The 19525-nt window shown below is 48.1% G+C and overlaps 1 long non-coding RNA gene across 1 annotated transcript; it reads left to right on the top strand.

Annotated features, from left to right (window-relative positions):
- The first annotated feature begins 573 nt into the window (after positions 1 to 573).
- LOC128626705 (uncharacterized) lies at positions 574 to 14898 on the top strand. Its single transcript, XR_008390743.1, has 3 exons — positions 574 to 769; positions 919 to 1010; positions 14611 to 14898. It is a non-coding gene; the product is annotated as an uncharacterized LOC128626705 (long non-coding RNA).
- Positions 14899 to 19525: the final 4627 nt, after the last annotated feature.

The following is a 19525-nucleotide window of genomic DNA, read 5'->3' as shown; positions in this document are numbered from 1 at the left end:
AAACGACCATTTCAGCTTCCTGTGGTACGTGAATTAGAAACCATCCACATGCAGTGTGAAACCAGGGAAATCTCCCCCTCCCCCTGGGGTTGCTGTGTTTTGTCCTGTATGGATCCGATTCCTGCATTTTCCTACAGAGCATCTATGGTTCCTGCTGGAAGGAAACAGAAAACTTCAGTTCCCTGGAGGAAACCTGCCTCGTGTGCAGCACTGAGACCTTTACTGGAACCAGCTTTTACTGGAACCTGTTTCCTTGGTAGGACAGGCAGGTTTAGCCAATCTGTGAAATCAACACAAAGATAAGACCTGTGAAGTTTTACTTGTTGCAGAAAAGCTGTCTGCTTACTGTCTGGAGAAACAGTGAACTTTTGATTTTGAAGAGACTCTATGAATATAAGGATGAATATGGTCCCTCCTTTTTTATTTGAATTTCGCCTTTCCCTTGGGTGAGGGCTGCTTGTGAGTTAATCAAAGATTGAGAAGTACTGGAAGACTATGTCACTGGGTTTGTGGCTACGTTTGGCTTGTGCAATAAAACCACGTTCTGCTGGTTTCCTTAGGTAACAGCAGAAATGACTAGATGGAATGCCCACAAATAGTTCAAATGCGCAAATGCTTTGAAAATTCAGAAGTAGTAGGAAACATTACATCTGAAGTCCCAGGATATTTCATGTTAAACTGTGTGGCTGGAATTAGTGTGCAAGCTGATGAATTAACCTCTGGTGCATTTGGAAATGTTACCCTGATGTACATTTAAATGGCTCACATGGTAAGTTCATTTTCTATAGTTTCCTATTTGACTTTAACATTTCTTAATGATCATGTGTGTTTGTCATTTTGTTTTGCTTTCAAAATAATATCTACCTCTGAGAGTGCTTCTCTGTTTATTAACTTAACAAATATTATTTCTTGTTCCAGAAGCACCAGGGATTGAAGATGGAGTGGAGAACATCATTGAATGTGTGCCCCCATCCTGCTTGATCTTATGGATCAGAGAAGAAAATAAACAAGTAAGCAAACAAAGAAAATAACAAAGTTATTTTTCCTGGTGTTAGTGCTGTGAAATAAAAGAGTGCTAGAGCGATTTGAATGGTTGGAAGAAAGGTCTTCATGATGTAGAAACATTTAACTTGAAGAATGAAAAAAATTAGCCAGGCAAAGGCAGGATATTCTAGGCAGCAAGAGAAGGATGTGCAAAGGCCCTGAGGTACAAATGTCTTTGTCGAAGCATGAGCTCCTCCTGACTCATGGTTGTAGGATAGTGATAAGGGCTGCTGGAGGAACTAGGCAATAGGCTGGTGTGGGTGGTACCAGCTTGTAAGCCAAGGGAAGCAGTTGGAGTTTTTCTGAGCACTTTGGGATAGGAAGCCATCTGAGGACTTAAACCAAAAGCAGGACTTTGTTTACATTTTTAAAAGAGCTTTCTGGTGGAGAGGAGGTGGGGAAGAAGGAGTGAAAGCCAGGGCTTTCTTTTAAAGGATTAAATGAGATGATAAATACTTAGCATTTGGTGCAATACTTGACACCTAATAATCACCCAGTTTGTGTTAGTGATTGTTATCAATAATTATTAGTAGTATTAATAACAATAACTCTTCAGTTTGACATCATAATCTGATAGTATAAATTCAACGTGCACCTCAGAAAGTAAATGTCTTCTCTGACTTCATTCAGCACAATATACAAAAATAAATTTAGGTGAGGAGTTGAAAAGTGAGTTTATTGGCCTCTCTGGAACTCAAAGGTGAAGCCAGTTTTGGGTCCTACACCTGTTACTGTGTCACTGTCCATGTAGTAAGTTGTATGTGTTGGGTGCAGACTTTTTAATGAGCAAGTTTGTGAAACATTTTTAATTATATTTTATTGATTATGCTGTTACTGTAGTTGTCCTGATTTTTCCCCCTTTGCCCCCTTCCACCCAGCACCCCCCACTCCTCGAAGCAGTCCCCTCACCATCATTCATGTCCATGAGTCATACGTGTAATTTCTTTGGCTACTCCATTTCCTATACTGTACTTTATATCACCTTGGTTATTCTGTGACTACCTATTTGTACTTAATCCCCTCACCTTTTCACCCATTTCCCTCCATACCCCTGCCATCTGGCAGCCATCAAAACACTTTCTGTATCCATGACTCTGTCTCTGTTTTTCTTAGTTTGTTTTTTAGATTCAATTTTTCATAGATACATATTTGTTGTTATTTTATTGTCCATAGTTTTGAACGTCTTCTTTTTCTTAAATAAGGTCTTTTAACATTTCATATAATAATGGTTTAGTGATGATGAACTCCTTTAGTTTTTTCTTGTCTGGGAAGCTCTTTATCTGCCCTTTGATTCTAAATGATAGCTTTGCTGGGTAGAGCAATCTTGGCGGTAGGTCCCTGCTTTTCATGACTTTGAATATTTCTTGCCAATCCCTCCTAGCCCACAAAGTTTCTTTTGAGAAATCAGCTGACAGTCTTATGGGAACTCCCCTGTAGGTAACTAACTTCTTTTCTTTTGCTGTTTTTAAGATTTTCTCTTTATCTTTAACCACTGGCATTTTAATTATGATGTGTCTTGGAGTGGGCCTCTTTGCATCCATCTTGTTTGGGACTCTCTGTGCTTCCTGGTCTTGCCTGTCTATTTCCTTCACCAGATTGGGCAGATTTCTTTCCTTATTTTTTCAAATACACTTCCACTTTCTCTTCTCCTTCTAGGCCCCCTATGATGGGAATGTTGGCCCTCTTGAAGTTGTCCCAGCAGCTGCTTCTACTATCCTCATTTTTAAAATTCTTTTTCCTTCTTCTTGTTCTGATTGGTTGCTTTTTCCTTCCTTATGTTCCAAATCATTGATGTCACTCTCGGCTCCATTCACTCTACTGTTGTTTCTCTGTCAGTTGTTCTTTATTTACATTAGTGTATTGTTTGTTTCTGACTGCATCTTTTTTTATGCTGCTGAGGTCCTCACTAAGTTCCTTGAGCATCCTTATAACCAGTGTTTTGAACTCTGCATGTAATAGTGTGGTAGATTGCTTATCTCCATTTTGTTTAGCTGTTTTTCTGGAGTTTTGATCTGTTCTTTAATTGGGCCATATTTCTTTGTCTCCTCATTTTGACAGCATCTGTGTGTTTGTTCCTATGTATTATCAGATAGAGCTGCTATGATTCTGTGTCTTGGTAGTGTGGCCTAATGTAGCAGGTGTCCTGTAGGGTTCAGTGGCATAGCCTCCTATATCACCCTTTGTGTGGGCTGAGTACACCCTCCTCTTGTAGTTGAGACTTGGTTGCCGTTGGCAGGTCAATGGAGGGATTTACCCAGGCCAGTCAGCTGTAAGGATTGGCTGTGACTACTTACCTCTACCTTCTGTGGAGGATCAGCTGTGCAGGCACAGGGCGGGTTGTGCTCTGACAAGTTCTGTAGCTGTCCACTGGGTGTGCTGGCCCTGGGGTTTTCTGGGTGCTGCAGGCCATGCTCAGCCCCCTCCTGTGTTTTGCCCAGGGCCACCCTGACTGAGCTATAAAGCAATCTGAGATGGCTGCTTTTTGTGCTGGGCGTGGAGATTTCCAGACTAAGCCAAATGGTGAATCTAGGATGGCTGCTGCTGTGCTGGGTTTGGGGCTCACTGAAGTCAGCTGTTGCTTGTTTGAGAGCATTTGGAAAGTTGTGCAATATGAGCCAAGACCAGCCATTCATATGGAAAAGCAGCTTGGGTGGCCCATAAATTGGGTTGGGTGGGGTCACTGTAGATCTCCAAGGTGGGTCACGCAGTGTTAGCCAGGTTGATGGAGTCTCAGAGCCTTGATGGCCCTGTGGAAAGAGGGTTTGGAAAAGGGGCAATGGCCTCTCTTTGCCTTGATGCCAGGCACTTCAGTTCCTCCCCTTATGCCACTGGTGGCTTTCAAGCTGCTCCCCTGGTGCTGGAGCTTGGAGGGAGTGAGTCTGAGAAGCTAAGTCCATGTGTGGGTTTGATAAGAGGAATTGTTCCAGAAGTTTGGGGATCCAGAAGTTTCTTCCATCAGCTAAGTCCCCACTGGTCTTTGCAGCCAGAAGTTGTGAGGACTTATCTTCCCCGCACTGGAAACCTGCGCTGGGAGGCCTGGTGTGAGGCTGGGACTCCTCACTCCCAAAACATCCCTCCCAAATTTTTATCCACCACACCTAGGTGTGGACCAGCCCATTTCATGTTGCACCCCTCCTACCAGTCTGGATAGATGTGATTTCTTTAATTCGGTAGTTGTCAGACATCCATTCAGTTTGATTTCTGATAGTTCTGAGTGATGGTTGTCCTATATTTTAGTTGCAATTTTGATTTGGTTGTGTGGAGATATGAGACATGTCTGCCTAGGCTGCCATCTTGACTGGAAGTCTCAACATTTTTTCACTAATTAAATCAACATTCCATTCTATAAAAAAGATACTCGCACCAACACTTTCCAGTTGACCTTCAATATTATATTAGCTTCAGGTGCACAGCATAGTGGTTAGACATTTAAGAAGACACTTCTTGAAAACACTTTATTTTCCAGACATCATGGCATTTTCTTCTGTGGATTACTTGTCCCGAAATCATGGATGTATGTAGCAGAAATGTGTGTTTGGAAAACTAGACAGTACGTACCAAACCTCAAGCCTTAGGAAAGGGTCCTTCTTGTACCCCATTCTCTTTGCTTGCTCTCTGGGCTGTTTTGAGCATCTAAGGACATCTTAACCATTAGGCAGTGGGGCAGAACTGAAAACAGCTGAGTGACTTTGCGTACCTCTCGAAGCCGTGGTTTACTCATCTACCAAGTGGTCTCAATAATTGTGTCCTACTTTTAAGGCTGTGAAGATAAAGGAAGGGAACTCATTACAATGTTTTCATAGTGTCTGACACACGAAAACAGCACAATTGCTAACTGGTGAGGTTATTACTACTATTTGAAGACCAAAATACCTGCTCCCCTTTATTCGACCCCTTTAATTGCAGATTACAAGGATAGTCTTGGCATTCCAGGTAAAAACATCTTTGGCTATCAGAAAACTTCAGTATGGCGATTTTTGATGGTTTATCTACTACCCTAACCTGACCTGGAGCCCGGGTGAGACCCGGAAGAGAGCCCCAGGGCACTGGCTCCGGCTGTCCAATCTAAAGGCTCAGACTCTATAGCTTGGTGAGAGGTGGCCCTCCAAAGGCTGCTGGAAATTACACTTGTAACCTGGGAGTCTGAAAAGCCAAGGGGTCTGGGGTTTCAATTCCCTCTGTCCTCCTCCTTTCTAACTGGCAGTAATTATCTTTGTAATGCTCTAATGCTAAATAATGATGCTGCTAATGCACGCTGCATTTTCACGCACAGGTGCCAGCTGTTACCTCGCCAGGCAGCTGACCGCCTGGTGCACACTCAGGCGCATTCATTGGGCCCAGCCCCTGCTCACACAAACAAAACAAAGACCGCCCAGCCTTCCCACCGAGCTGCCGTCCCTTCCCCCTCGTCCTGAAGGGAGGCCCTTCTCCCGCCCTCTCCTCTCCCTCCCTGCCCTCCCTTCCCTCCCTCCCACTGGTGGTTTCTTCCTGCGACAGAAATCCAGGAAACTGCCCCCCACACTTCCTCTACCCACAATTTTCTCCAGGGCCTGACTCACACACAATTCAGCTTGATTTGGAGTTCCCTTTTCTCTGTCCCATGAGAAACCCCAACTCTGCCATTCATTTCTGGGAGTACCGGCTGGCCAGATAAGGTTGCTTATATCTGAGTCCCATAATTGACCTTTCATCATCATTAAAAAGGGGGGGCATATTGAAGACAAATTACCAAAGAACAAATGTGAGGCTGTTGGCTTTTCACACACACACACACACACACACACACACACACACACACACACACAAAGACCCTTTACACATTGGTCCACAGAGCAGCCTTCAGCAGACACATCTGCAGGATGAGTCGGTTTTCAGTGACTTTAATCTCCTATAATTCATTGTTTCTGTGGTGCTGGTTACAGTCGCTAAGAGGCCAGAACAGCAGGCCAATTTGGCACACAAACAAATGTAAATGTGAACCGAGGGTTTTGCCCACCTTATGATGAGAGCTGAGTTGCTGCCAAAAAACCAAAACAAAAACAAAACAATAGGTGGGGTGGATGAGGGTTGGGGACAAGAGTTGCAATTTCTAAACAGGGTGGGGGCTCCTTTAATCTTGACAGCACGAATAATACGAGGGTCACAGCACATCTGCTCCGGAGGAAAACAAAGAGCAAGGTGGGGCTGAGTGGCCTGCGGGCTGAGCTGGGCACCGAGGAGGGGCCTTGGCTTTGCCCGTCCGCCGAAGCCCCCGCCGCAGCCCCCGAGCCACACACAGCCCAGCCACAGCCCCCGCCGAAGCATTTAACCTTGACTTTTCCCTCCTCGCATCTGGCACGGGAGGAAAGCCCATCCAGATGGGCGTCCTGCGTGTGACGACTCCCGCCTCTGCGCTCTGGTGCAGATGTCGCCCGCGGCTCCCGGGGCCCCACCACACCGCCCACCATGAAGCCTCACACCCTGTGCGCCCAGGGGTATAGGGTGAAACCCGCACCCTCCCTGCGTGCCCCGAGTGTCCCCCGGTTAGACCCCGGTGGGACCTGAGCACCGAAGCCATTGCTGGGTGCTCCTGTGGGGTCCCCTCGAACAATGACCAGCCTGTGCTGTCAGGCGGGGGTGGGGGGTAACCCCGCCGCTGGTCCAGCAGTGCTGAGCTCCGAGCTGCCCCAGGGCCCTAGGCCCCAGCACCCCTTGAGTCACTCGGGGCAGCTGGGGTCCTCAGACACCCAGGTGACCTTCACTCCGGGACCAGTGTCTGCCTGCGCGGGGCAAGTCCATGGAGACGGACCACGCACGCAGCGACAGGTCGGAGGCGGCTGGAGGGATCCATAATTTATGATGTTGTTCTTACCGGTCTGGTTTGGGATTTCACAAGCGTTGTCTGTTCCCTTCTCATTTGTTGCTTCCATGCATTCGGAGAAGGCTCCTCTTCCCCTTCCCGAAACAGTGGCGTTTACCTCCTGAATTAAAGTGATTGGAAAAATTAGCGGGTTTCTACCTGAAGTATTGCTGAGGGGCTTGAGGGGGACACAAGTGAGGGGAGGGGCTGAAGGAGAGGGTGCTTTGTCCACTGGATACCTTCGACTAATTTTACCCAAACTGTACCGGAAAATAACTGTTTCCACAGAGTTGGGGGTGGGGTGGGGCTGAAAAGTAGTGAGCACAGATCTTCCTCTGCCAGCCCCCCTTCATTTTCCTCATTTAGAAATGAACCTCTGGGCCCTAAGTGATTTCTTTAGCACTGTGGGCCTGCAAAAACGATTACTAAGGTTGCAGGAAGGGAAGGGGTTAATTGTTCCTCCTTGCAAGGAGCAAGGACACCTTGAGGGACCCTTTGGCAAAGGATGCTCCTGTCTTGAAAACCCCTTAAACTGCTGTAGTATTTGGGGAAATGTTTATGGATTTTATCAAGTTTCAGTGCAATAATAAGTGATAAGCATGACAAAGGACCCCAAAGTAAGTTGGGGGAAGTTTTCTTTCTTCTCTTTTTTTTTTTCCTTTTCTTTAAAAGAAACTTATTCTAGAAGCCTTATTTTTCTCTTCTGTGCTCAGGGTTGCCAGTGGAACGCAGCCAGGAGCCTAACTGTTGCAAATGCTTGTTGAGGCGGGAGCCCGTGAAGACCTGAGGAAGAGGAGGTGGGAAGCGGTCACATCCCTTCCTGTGCCTGCATGTGCCTAGGGGCCCTTGCCACCTGGGCTGAGCAGGGAACAGGCCTGGGGTGATCTGTGAACTCCAGGGCCCCCCTCGCAGATGGCTGAGTCGTTTTGTGGTTCACGAATGACCACGTCAGGTTGCAGCCACAGTAGCTGTGGTTATAGGCAACTCTGATTAGTCACACTGTTAGTGTGACCCAGTTATGGCACACCCTCTTTTAAAAGGACATTCTTCAACCTCTTACTAGCTTGATTTCAGAAATGTTCCATGTATACAGGGAAAATGAAGATTGCAAGGGGCGGGGGGGCGGTGGAAGCCTAGGGTGTGGGTTCCCTATGCCAGACTTTCTGAACTGAAGTGAATCTAGGGTGTGACCGCGAGGCATGCAGAATTTCACCGAACTTGGACTAGGGACTGCTTTCCCAGTCCGGGTATGGCCTTTCCGCAAGGGAGTGTGGGAGAGACAGAGAACCTCCAAGTCACCTGGGAGCTGTGACTTGGCCCTGTCCGTTCTGGGCCTCCTGTAAAATGAAAGTGGGAGGCAGGAAGGGGAAGAACAGCCCTACATAGGGAGGTTTGTGTGGGTTTTTACTTCTTAAAAATAGCATTTCTTTTTACCACAATGGCACAGGAACTTGTAAATATGAATCCCCAGCAATAGTAAACAAATTAGTTTAGGTTCTTTTATCTGAAAAGTAAGTAGAGCAACTCTGTCTCTCTCTTTCTCTCTGTCCAAAGAGGAAATGCAAAACAAAATTCTCCCCCTACTCTTAAAGGCGTCTTTGCTGGTGAGTGTTTGTCCAGGAACAAATAGCCTTTTATTCGAATGGTCTCTGAAAGTTCATAAGCAAAAAAAGTGTCCAACGTCTGGTTGCCCACAATACAGTCTCCGGCTACATAGTGAAGCTTTTCTGTCCTGAATTTGTGATCTGCTATCAGAGTCCTTTAATTTCTCTGAACAGAAGGCTCTTTGGGAGAAGAAAGCTGGGGGGTGGGGAGAAACACTGGAACCGGTCCCCGCCCCCCTCCACCCCCCTAGCTTTTGCTGTTCTCTTCCAGCCAGCAAGTAGTGCTTGAATTCTTCTGATCTTTCCCAGCATCTTACTGAGGTGAGGGCCAGAGAAGGGTTAACCCAGGCCAGGGGCAGGTTTCCCTGCTGGCCTATTTTGCTGGGGTGGAGCAGCTGGCCAGGCACCACCTAGGAACTGTTTATAAAAAGGAGACGCCCTACTCCTGATGCCCTTTATCTCCTTTGGAGATTTTTCTTTACGGCGTGTTTTATACAATCTTCAGAGATGAGTGTCTTTTTTAAAGTCATAGGTTCCCTTGAACCACCGGGAGTTTACAGCCATTCCCGACATTCTGGACATAGCATCCAGGGAGATGAAAGGGAAGAGGCAAATAATGAGGGAGAAGGTGGGGGGCCATTTGGAGGCATGGGCAAAAATAATTATTTGGGGCTAAATTTTAATTGCTTATAAACAATTTTAAACATTCAGTCACTTGTGGGTGGCAGTTTCGATTTAAATGAATTTAATTTGTCACATTTTTACTGAGCGGCCTCAGTAGGAGCCAGATGCTTTCCTAGGTGCCAAGGACACAGGAGGGAGCAGGACACCCTGAGGCCATGTGCCCCTGGAGTTTATGTTCTAGTCAGGGAGAGGGCTCGTGAGTACTTTTAAAGTAACTTTCGGATAAGATATGTGCTTCGAAAATAATAACACAGGGCAGAGAGAAGGCCCCTCTAAGGAACTGGGAGTCGAACTGAGATGTAGGAGCAATAGGAAGGCAGCCGTGAGGGTCAGGTGCTTGGGAGAGGTAGTGCCGGCAGACAGACTTGAAGGCCCCAGGCTGGGATGAGCTGCTTGAGTTGCAGACACAGAACGAAGGTGGATCGCAGGGCTGGAGAGAAGTAGGGTGGAGGCTCAGGGCTCAGGGCTCCTTCACTTTCAGATTCTTTCCTGCTCTCCAGGGGTAGTGATTTGCACAACTCCAGGGGGCGCTGTCCTAGCTGACAGCCTGCCTGCAACCAGCATCTGCCTGACTTCCACACGCAAACCAGCAAAACAGCTGGAGGGTCAGACACTGTCCCTTTATCTACAAATCTCCTTTGACTTGACTCGAAAGCCAGCAATGCTGATTGAAAGCAGAAGAGCAAAAGAAAAAAAGAGTGTCTGATGTGGGGGAGGGGAAGTGAAGGGTGCGTGTCTCATGGAGTTGGCCAACTGATGGGGACAGGCTTGGGTTACAGAGCTCTGAGGTGAGAGATCATGACACAAAGCAGAACCCACCAGTCCCCCTCTGGAGAGACCTGTGCCCACCAGAAGCAATCCCCTCGGGCCGGGGGTGGTCTCCATTTCCCCTCTTCCTTTTCCTCTCACTGTACACGTCCCGGAGCCCCGACATGCAGTCCCCGGATCTGCTTCAAATTGCCTCCAGGAGGCCTGGGGCGTCCCTCAGTCTCTCTCCTCGGCCCTGTCACAGCATCCAGGGTGTGAGGTGACAGATTTGGCTGTTCGCTCCCATAAAAGCACCAAGTCACCTCTGAATTTCCTGGGAAAAGAGGCCCCCTCTCTCCCTCTGTCCTCTTCCTACTTTACTCTTTTCCTAAACTTAGATTTTGGAGGGAAGGGTTTTCCAGTTGGGGGCAGAGTATAAGGGAGAAGAAGAAAGACTATTAAATGAGGCAGCAGGAAGAACAGGATCTGGGGGGAGGTGGTGTGGGGTGACCTCTCTGACTAATCCCTAGATCTCTGTGTTTGGGAAAGAGACTTGTTTTTACCTGTACGCAAACTCATATGCTCCACAGTTGACTGGCCTTTTCTGGCTTTTTAAAAAAATGGGGATCTTCCCTATCCCACCCTTCCCGCCGCCCCTACCGCTGTTTGCCTAGGAAGCCCCCGGGATCTCTGACTTGTCTGGTCTGCCCGTGTCTCCCTTTCGTGTGTGTGTGTGTGTGTGTGTGTGTGTGTGTGTGTGTGATTAAACAAAACAATTTTAAAGGGTTTATTTATTTATTTTTAGAGAAGGAGAGAGAGAAACTTCAATGTGCGGGGGAAACATCAGTCCGTTGCCTCTTCCATACCCCCAACTGGGGACCTGGGGACCCCGTCATGTGTCTTGACCGGGAGTCAACCAGTGACCTTCTGGTCTGTGATACAACACCCAATCCAGTCAGGGCAGTATGTGTGTAATTTTAAAAACATGTTTAATTTATTGATTAGAGAGAGAGAGAAATACCAACTCGTTCTACATACTCATGTACTCGTTGGTTGCTTCTTGTATGTCCCTTAACCAGGGATCAAACCTGCAACCTTGGCCTATTGGGATGGTGCTCCAACCCACTGAGCCACGTGGCCAGGGCCCACATTCCTTTCCTCTCAGGACCTCTGCCTCTTTCCAGACTTGGGGGGAGTTTTACCACAGGGGTTTGGGGAATGGATGGGCTGTTCTCTATCTCTGCTCTGAGTGCTCTCTGGCTCCTTGGCCACTGAAAGCATGTCCATCAGGCAGAAAGAAGGCTCTGGAGAAGCCTCCTCTGCTCAGGCCCAGCAGAGGCAGCCGCCGGTGGCCAGACCCGGCCTCCGCTCTCACACTTGCTCCCCAACCTTGCCGTACTTAATGAGAAGAGTAGCCAGGCTTCCTGCCTCTTTCAACTCCAAGTCTCATCCGGAATAGAGACTTCTGTTTTGTTTTGTCAAGCTACCCAGAGTCAAAGCAAACTGATATATAGCCCATTCCATCTCTCCCTTCATCTCTCAAGACGCAGCTCTGGCTTCCAAGACAATGGGTTTGAATCCTAGCTCTGTGCCTCTCACTGCCCAGGTGGCCCTCATCAGTTCTATAGCTTCTCCAAGTCTCCGTTAGCTCATTTCTCAAATGGGCATAATAATAGCACCTCTTAACTCAAGAACAGAATTAAATGAAATCACTGATGAAGAGTTCCTCAAAACATGCCTAGCCCATGGTAAGGGCTCAGCTCAAATGATCAGCATTGAATATTGGGAACCAACTCCTTTTCGAGTCTTTCCTGTCCTGGCTTTTGCAACCTCACTACATCCAGATGACCTCTGACCTCGGTCTTCTCTATCTCATTGCCGTTCTGATCCTAGTCTTTGCTCTTTTCAACTTACTTGGGGACTTCCTGTTGGCCTTGTACTTGGCTCATCACCTTGTGGAATCTCCCTCATCCATCCCGTGACTACCCACTCTACGTGGGTCCCTTCTCAATTGTCATCCCCAGCCCTCACCTCTCTGCAGCTAACTTCCTGTGACTCTTAAGTTCCACTGGGACTTCTCATGGGTTTAGACAAACCCAGTCTATCTAAAAACCAATTCATCATCTTCCCTGCAAATCAGAGGGAAATCCTCTCCGTTTCCCAGTGTGTGGCTCTGTTCTTGCAGTGACTGTGGTTCCGTCTTCTCCTGGATGCCCTTCCTCATCACCACTGCCTTCATCTCCCGAGACTCTGAGTCCGAAGCATCTCCCCATAATTATTTTCTTTCCAAGACCATCCTATGTGTCTAGTTCCTGAGTGCTTCATGCCTGTACTGTTCTAGTTTCTCCCTAACCTGCCCCCACTTTTCCCCACCAAGCTCCAAGTTCTCTGCCATCTGTTCTGCAGTGGACTGATTGGCTCCCACAGGTGGCCGGTGGGTGAGAGACAGCAATCTGGTCTCTCAGCTCATTGTATGAACTTAATTTCCTCATCGAATCACATGCTTCTGCACATGTGTAGTAGAGCTTTTTTGGTTTTATGTTCGCTCTAAGTCTGATCAAAACAATAGTTAAATAGCAATTGAAGACAAGTGATGTAAAAAATAAACAACGCAAAGACAAATATGTCCATGGGGATAGTTTTAAAACGTCTTTATTATGGAAATAATCGCACAAACACTAGAGGAGAGCAAATGGTGTCATACAAGGGAGTCTTAGATTTGAGAAAGCATCAGCATCTCAGAGCAGAAGCACCTAGCGCTCCCCTGATGCTAAGAGGAGGGACTTCTGGGAAGGCTTGTGAAGTTTGATTTGCATGATAATCCATGAGGGTCCCGGGTAAGGACCCACTTTAAGGTCCAGAAGAGTCAAAGTGTTATTGGAGCACTGAGAGGATAAGCTACAGCCGAGTGCAAAAAAGGTGGAGAAATTTCAGGTGCACTAATAATAGTAACCGTCAATATTATCATTAGCGTTGTTGTCTGGCATCATCTCCCACCTTCCCTTTGAGGCTTTGCCCCAGACCCTTAACAAGTGTAAGCTATAACAAAAAGAGCAGAAGAGCTGGTTCACAGAAGTATCCACGAAAACGACACTTTGATGTACAAACACATTCACCCCTCCACTGCTTCCTAAGCGTGCACTGCGGGGCTCAGCCGTGGGGATGCGCCAGCACGAAGCTCACAGTCAAGCAGGGGAGACAAAAATGCAGAGTAACGACCATGAAGGTCAGCAGGTGCTGTGGGTGGGCAGGTACAGAAGGTCACAGGGCCACATACTGGGGACACCTCACCTGAAGTTGAGGGTCAGGTGAGGCTTTGCGAAGGACATGGAAGCTATGTGGATGCCAGAGGTGAGTAGAAGTCAGCCAGGTAGAGAAAAAATTCCACACAGAGGGGAACAGGGTACACGAAAGTCCTTCAGGCAGAGAAGCATGACAAGTTTTGAGGAACTGAGAGGGGTTCAGCCTGAGCAGAGTATGGGCAGGATGCTGAGAGTCAGGGCTGGAGAGGGTACAATGAGCAGGATGTTGTAGACAGTGCATGTGAGTTTTGAGTTTACCCTAGGAGGCAAAGGAAAGCCAGGGGAGGGCCAGGGGAGGGTTTCGAATGCTGGTGTGTGGGGGTCAGACTTGAATATTGGAAGGACACTGGAAGGGAGCAAGACTAAGGCAGGGAACCCAGGGAGGAGGTTGCTGCACGTACCAAATGTGAGGTGATGGAGCCTGGGCTAGGCAGTGGAGGGGCAGAGAAATGGGTGGATCTGAGCAACAGCTGAGAGGACTCGTAATGGTCTGGATATACGACGGGAAGCAGAGAGGAAGGTTGAAGATAACTCCTAGGCTTCTGACTTGGACAAGTGGGAGGATGTGAGTGACGTCCTCTAAGTTTGAAAACACCCGGGGAAGTGGATGAGTCTGCTCGTGTGCACGTTAGGTTTGAGGTTCCTGAAAGACATCGAGTGGATGTGAATTTGGGGACCCTGGTCATCATCACCAGCAACGCCAAGAGAGCCTTGAGAAAATCAGTCAGATAGTTGGTGTGTTTATTTCTGCTGCGGTCTGGGATCTTTTGATTGTAAGGAAAGAAATTCACTCAGGCTAGCTCACATAAAATGTGGAATTGCGAGGATACAGAGCTTCAAGGGCTCGGCCCCTTGCAGGGCAGCTGTGAAGAGCGGAAGGGCTCTTCTGAGCCACACGGGGCAAGGTGGCCCTCGTTCCTTCATTTCCGCCTTCCTCCCCCCCGGGAAACCACCTTCTCTGCCTCCATCCTCCGTATCTTGGCGCCTTCTAGAGCTGACTCCTGCTCTTGCCCCCCAGTAAACCTAACCTCTGGATTGAAAAGCTTCTTGGGACTTCACATGTACACCTCTCCTTATGCAAATCCTTGGGAAGAAAGGATCTGACTGATACTAGGAAGTGAATGCCACGGGGGCTTCGGGTCAGGGGGCTTGGATCCTCCTCGGTCCGAGCAGTGATAGCGGCAGCCTGTGTGCGTGTGTCTCTGTGTATATGTGTGGTTGTGGGTATCTGCATGAGTGTATGTGTCTGTATGTGTGTATGTGTGTATGTGTGTATGTGAGCGGGGGTCAGCCCAGCTGCACTGTTGAGTACAGAACCTTTGGTTGGATACAATGTTGACACATTATTTACTTGTCTAACCTATTAAATGTTGGTTCTGCTGTTTTTCAGTGTTCCCTGTAGCAGGAAGAAAGAGCCTCCTGGGCGGGCGAAACTGCGTCCACATGCCTCCTTTCCCAGTAAGATGTTGGGAAGTTCGCATCTGCACTCGGGGCTTCCTTCCTCCGCTCTGTGAGGTCCTCGGTTGTCTACCTCTCCGGGAGGGAGAATGGAATGAGATGATGCTGGGAGATGCTTGGCCGGTGGCGGGAATCACTCGGCGACTGCTCCTTCCTTCCTCCTACTTCTCCTTTACGCTTGTTGTTCAAGTTACTGTTTTCTCAGAACACAGGAATTACACTTCAGTCACTTTTTAATACTGATTCTTATTCTTAATAAATGTTTATAGAATGATCATGTATTTTACTTCATTAAAAGTAGTTGTAATCACTCAGTGACATTTTGGAAAATTGAAATGAGGAAAAATCACTTACCTGTAATCCTGCCATCTAAATAAAACTCAAACTATTCAATGTATTTCTTTTCAGCTTTTTTTCTAGGCATTTTAAAATGAAATAGAATCATAATTTACACACAATAAAATTCAGTGTTTTAAAATATTTAAATGAATTATTTGTACTATACACACACACAGGGTCTGGCACAAATAATGCCTTTTTATTACAAAATCTTTTATTACAAAATCATGAGCATGTAATTCTGTAACATAACAACATCGCACTCAAGCACACCATGTGACATTTTAGGTGAAAAGTTCAAATTAAAACTATAAATTATTACACCCTTATTATTACCCAACCAACCACACTCAAGCAGGTGTGACTTCTGCCAGACCTTATACTTTAAAAGCACTGAATTTTCATAAATATGGAATATTGAGTAGCATCTCAGTGTAATTTCTCTGTTTTCTTTCCAGAACATATCACAAACGAGGCAATGTCCAGTTAGAACCAAATTTGATTCCAGTGAGTTACAAATATGTTCCAGGCGAGAGCTATGTCCATTCAATTGTACTTTGATCTGTTAGATTTAACGCAAGGCTAACGAGGCCGAGCCACAGGTTTTATTCTCCTCCCATGAGCCAATTAGCCTTCCCAACTACTGCAGCCACAGAGTTCACCTGAAGCTTGGTGACGTGAATGGCAGGGGTCACCAGGGAGACTGGAGGAGAACATGGAATGTTCACTGCAGACCCACTCCCAGTACCAGGCAGCCAATCCCTGGCTTCCTCTTTGAACCATTAGGTGGACTTGGACGAGGGATGCTTAATAGGCACATGTAGAATCTTTCATGATTGAAGAATTGTTGGATTCTAGAATGAAAGTTCTAGATGCAGCTAGAACAAAACTAGTCCAGATCTAGCTCTTTTCAAGGATGGTATGTGGGAAAAAAATCTCTCTAGCTTAGCATGAAATAGGGGTCCACAGTTTCAAATAAGGATGAAACCCAGAGAACTCTTTCAGGAGGCTTGCTTTCTTTCTACCACCGCCCCACTGGTAGTAATGGATAGCGACCAATTGAGCTATGACTTGAATGAATCTGGAGAAGACCCTGGAAAGTACTTGTGAGAGGCTGAAGGGATTAGGAAACCTAATCCCTGCCAGTGCAGGCCCTGGCAGGGTAGCTCAGTTGGTTGGAGCATCGTCCCTGTACACCAAGGTTGCAGGTTCAATCCCTGGTTGGGCCACATACAGGAGTCAACCAAAGAATGCATGGATAGGTGAAACAGCAAATTAATCTTTATCTCTCTCTAAAAATCAATAAAAATTTTAAAATGTTAGAAAAGGAAATGTGCCTATTAACCCATTTACCTGAGGTACTCTCAGAGCAGATACAAAAATTTCAAAAATACCATTTGAGAAAAATGTATCATGCTTCTGAGGAAACCTCCACAGTGACACTACATGTTTGCTGCTGAAAGTCTCCGCTGGGCTCTTCCAGTCTGCGCTCTGCCACCAGACGTTTTCCACGCACTGGCGCGCTTTTGACGACGGCGCCCACATACCCACCACTTTCTCCAGCTCCATGAAGAAGATGGGGACTGTGGGGAAATTCACGTCCGGCCTTGGTGGCTCCTTCTGCCCCGGGGACAGGGGTTGGTGCCGTATCGACTGCACACCTCGTCCTCAGTTTTGTGCTGAGTCCAGTCACTATCAGCCTTCTTGCTCTGGTGGTGGCCTCTTTTCTCTCCTGCTACTTTCTCCCACTGCTTACAAATCCCCCCCCCCCCAACAATACTCACCGGACTTCAAATCATTCCCTCAGCCCCTGAGGCAGACAGCACTGAGTCATTCTGGCTACCAGTGGAGTGGAGGATGTTGCAAAGAAGTACCATTGTGTGAGTTCAGGGTCAGAGATCCCGAAAGACTGCAGCTGTATTAAAGGGCCTCTGTGTTGGGGTTTCTCCTTTTAGCTCTGCAAAGGCATAAATTAAGGACTGCAAACTTGAAGATGTGGCAACAGAATACTAGTTTTTTAGTTTGCTGTATGTTTCAGTGAAATTCTTCTGTCTTCCAGGAATTCCAACACGAAGCTTTCCATATTTTTCACGTCAGCTCTATCCCCCCTCACCTTTGTTTTCCAGAGCTCCTGCTCCTGCCTTTCCTTAGCAGCCAACCACGTCATCATTCCATTTTTCTATTGGTTGTGACTGAAGTAGCTTGAGGTCAATGATTTCCCCAGCAATTGACAAAGAATCTTGACGAAGAGGAAAGTGACATCATCCCTTAAACAACACTGCTCCCTCCTCCCGCTGCCCTCCAGGTTGAGAGGAGGGCAGACTTTCTTTTTGCAAGCAGCCCAGCAGGGCAGTGGCGGAGGGGTCTGTGGAAGTGCGTGGGTAACATATGGCAAGTGGAGAAAATATTTATATTCATGGGGAAGGAGCAGAAGAAGGTCCAAACAAGGTCACTCCACAGAGATTTCAAGCAGGAGACTCCCAGACTTGATACTCTGTCTCCAGCCTGGATACAGCAGATAATTAAAGAGTTTTGTTTTGTTGCTTGTCCTGCCTCCTTTGCTTCTCTTAGTCTGACTTGGAGGCAGTTTTAAAAAAGGACTGTCTCTCTCCCTAAGCGCCATTAAAGCAAAGCACCACTGGATCTTCCCAGGGCCCTGCTGGGCTCCCAGCACCCTTCCTCCCCTCACTTTCCCTTCCCCCTCCCCCCCCCCCCCAGACCAGAATTCACAGCTTGCTCTGGTCACTCGGGTCTTGGGCCCATCAGGGTTTCCTCGCTTGGTTTTCGGATTGGGGCACCAGGTCAGAGAGCACACAGGCAAAGTGGGCATTTGGTAATTAACCGGTGTTAGATTACTCTCTGATGAGCCACGTGAAACCTCTCCTGCTTTTTCCAGGGCTTTCCAGCCGGCATTTTGCATCACAGCTTCCAAAGGAAGGTAAAGGGCCCTCTTCAGTCTCCCAGTGGGAAAACGCACACCGTCCCGCAGTGTTTTCCTTTCCAGGGCTCCCCCCCCGCCCCGGTGCAGACAGGTCCACGCAGTCCTTCCGACCGAGGACATGACCCACTACCCACGGGCGCCTGCGCCCTCGCCCTCGCGGCCCAGCGGCATCTTATCCGCAGGGGAGGCCCCTTCCCCTTCCCGCGTGGGAAGAGTTGACTCCCTCCAGGGTTGTGCTGGAAGACCTGCCCAGGGCCCAGGTGTGTGTGACTGGGTGCTTTGGGGGACTCCCCCTTTCCCCCAGCTCAGCAGAGCTCCGTGGCTCTGTTTTAACTCTCATTTGGCTTGGAAGCTTCTTCCTTGTCACCACTCCCACAGCTCCTGAGGGGCTCCGGGTCCTCGCTGGGGAGGAGTCGCCACACGGTGCCCTGGTGCAGAAGCCCAGGGACCAAAGGCCCGCTGACCGAGGCCACGCTTAATGGATTCTCGCAGATAAAAGAGCCGGGCTACCTTCCTTCCTATAATGGCCCCTGAGGCTAACGTCTTAAAGTGGAGACAAAGGGATTGTTTTACAGCACAAGGCAGTGGGGGCAGGGGCGCAGGGAGATGGAGATGGCCCCTGCTCTTAACCCTTGCCCTCCCGCGGCGGTGCCTCGCCTCCCACGACCGGGAACAGGGAAGGAGTCGGCTGCGCCGGAGGGGCAGCCCTGTTCTGCGGCCTAGGCCTGGTCGCACTCCCTTCCTCCCCTGGGCAGAGCTGACAAGCCCAGGGCACCCCTGCCTTGTGAGTGGCAGCTGGGAAAGTCAGTTCTGGGGGCTGTTTCTCAGGAGCGCCGAGTGACTCCTCCAGGACCCACGCGTGGCAGTGCGGTCACGGAGGGACCGGGCTCTAAGAGGTCTGGCGCGCAGAGACCCCGGGAAGGTCCTTCCGAAATGGCCTGCACCTGGCCCGTGGCAGTTCCCGGGGCTCTGCAGGTGTGAGTGGTGGCGGCAGCCGGCGTCTCTTACAGGAAGTTTACGTTTACAGAACCGAGAGGGAGAGAGGGAGACGGTCCCGGGCGCATCTGCTTCCTGGCTTTTTGTTCTGGCTTCAGGGAAGGATTAAAACAATAGTTAAATAGCAATTGAAGACAAGTGATGTAAAAAAATAAACAACGCAAAGACAAATATGTCCATGGGGATGGTTTTAAAAAGTCTTTATTATGGAAATAATCGCACAAACACTAGAGGAGAGCCAATGGTGTAATGCAAGGGGGTCTTAGATTTGAGAAAGCATCAGCATCTCAGGGCAGAAGCACCTAGCGCTCCCCTGAACACACAGATTGCCCAGCCCCACCCCACGGCCTTTTATTTAGTAGATTTGGGGTCTCTTCAGTCTGAGAATTTGCAACTTGTTAGAAGTTCCAGGTGCTGCTGCTGGAAGGGTCACTGCAATAACATCCACAAGTATCACAAATTTCCTGGCAACCCTCACCAGCTCCAAAACATACAACATTTACCCCATCGTGCTTCTCCTGTCTCCTCCCCTAACCTGTTCGGTTTGCTGGAGACTTTTAAGCAAATCCCA

Source organism: Artibeus jamaicensis, unplaced genomic scaffold (genome assembly GCF_021234435.1).
Source record: "Artibeus jamaicensis isolate MK-2021 breed Jamaican fruit bat unplaced genomic scaffold, CSHL_Jam_final scaffold_916, whole genome shotgun sequence".
NCBI lineage: Eukaryota > Metazoa > Chordata > Mammalia > Chiroptera > Phyllostomidae > Artibeus > Artibeus jamaicensis.
The sequence above is the reverse complement of the archived record's forward strand: the minus strand, read 5'-3'. Positions and strand labels throughout refer to the sequence as shown.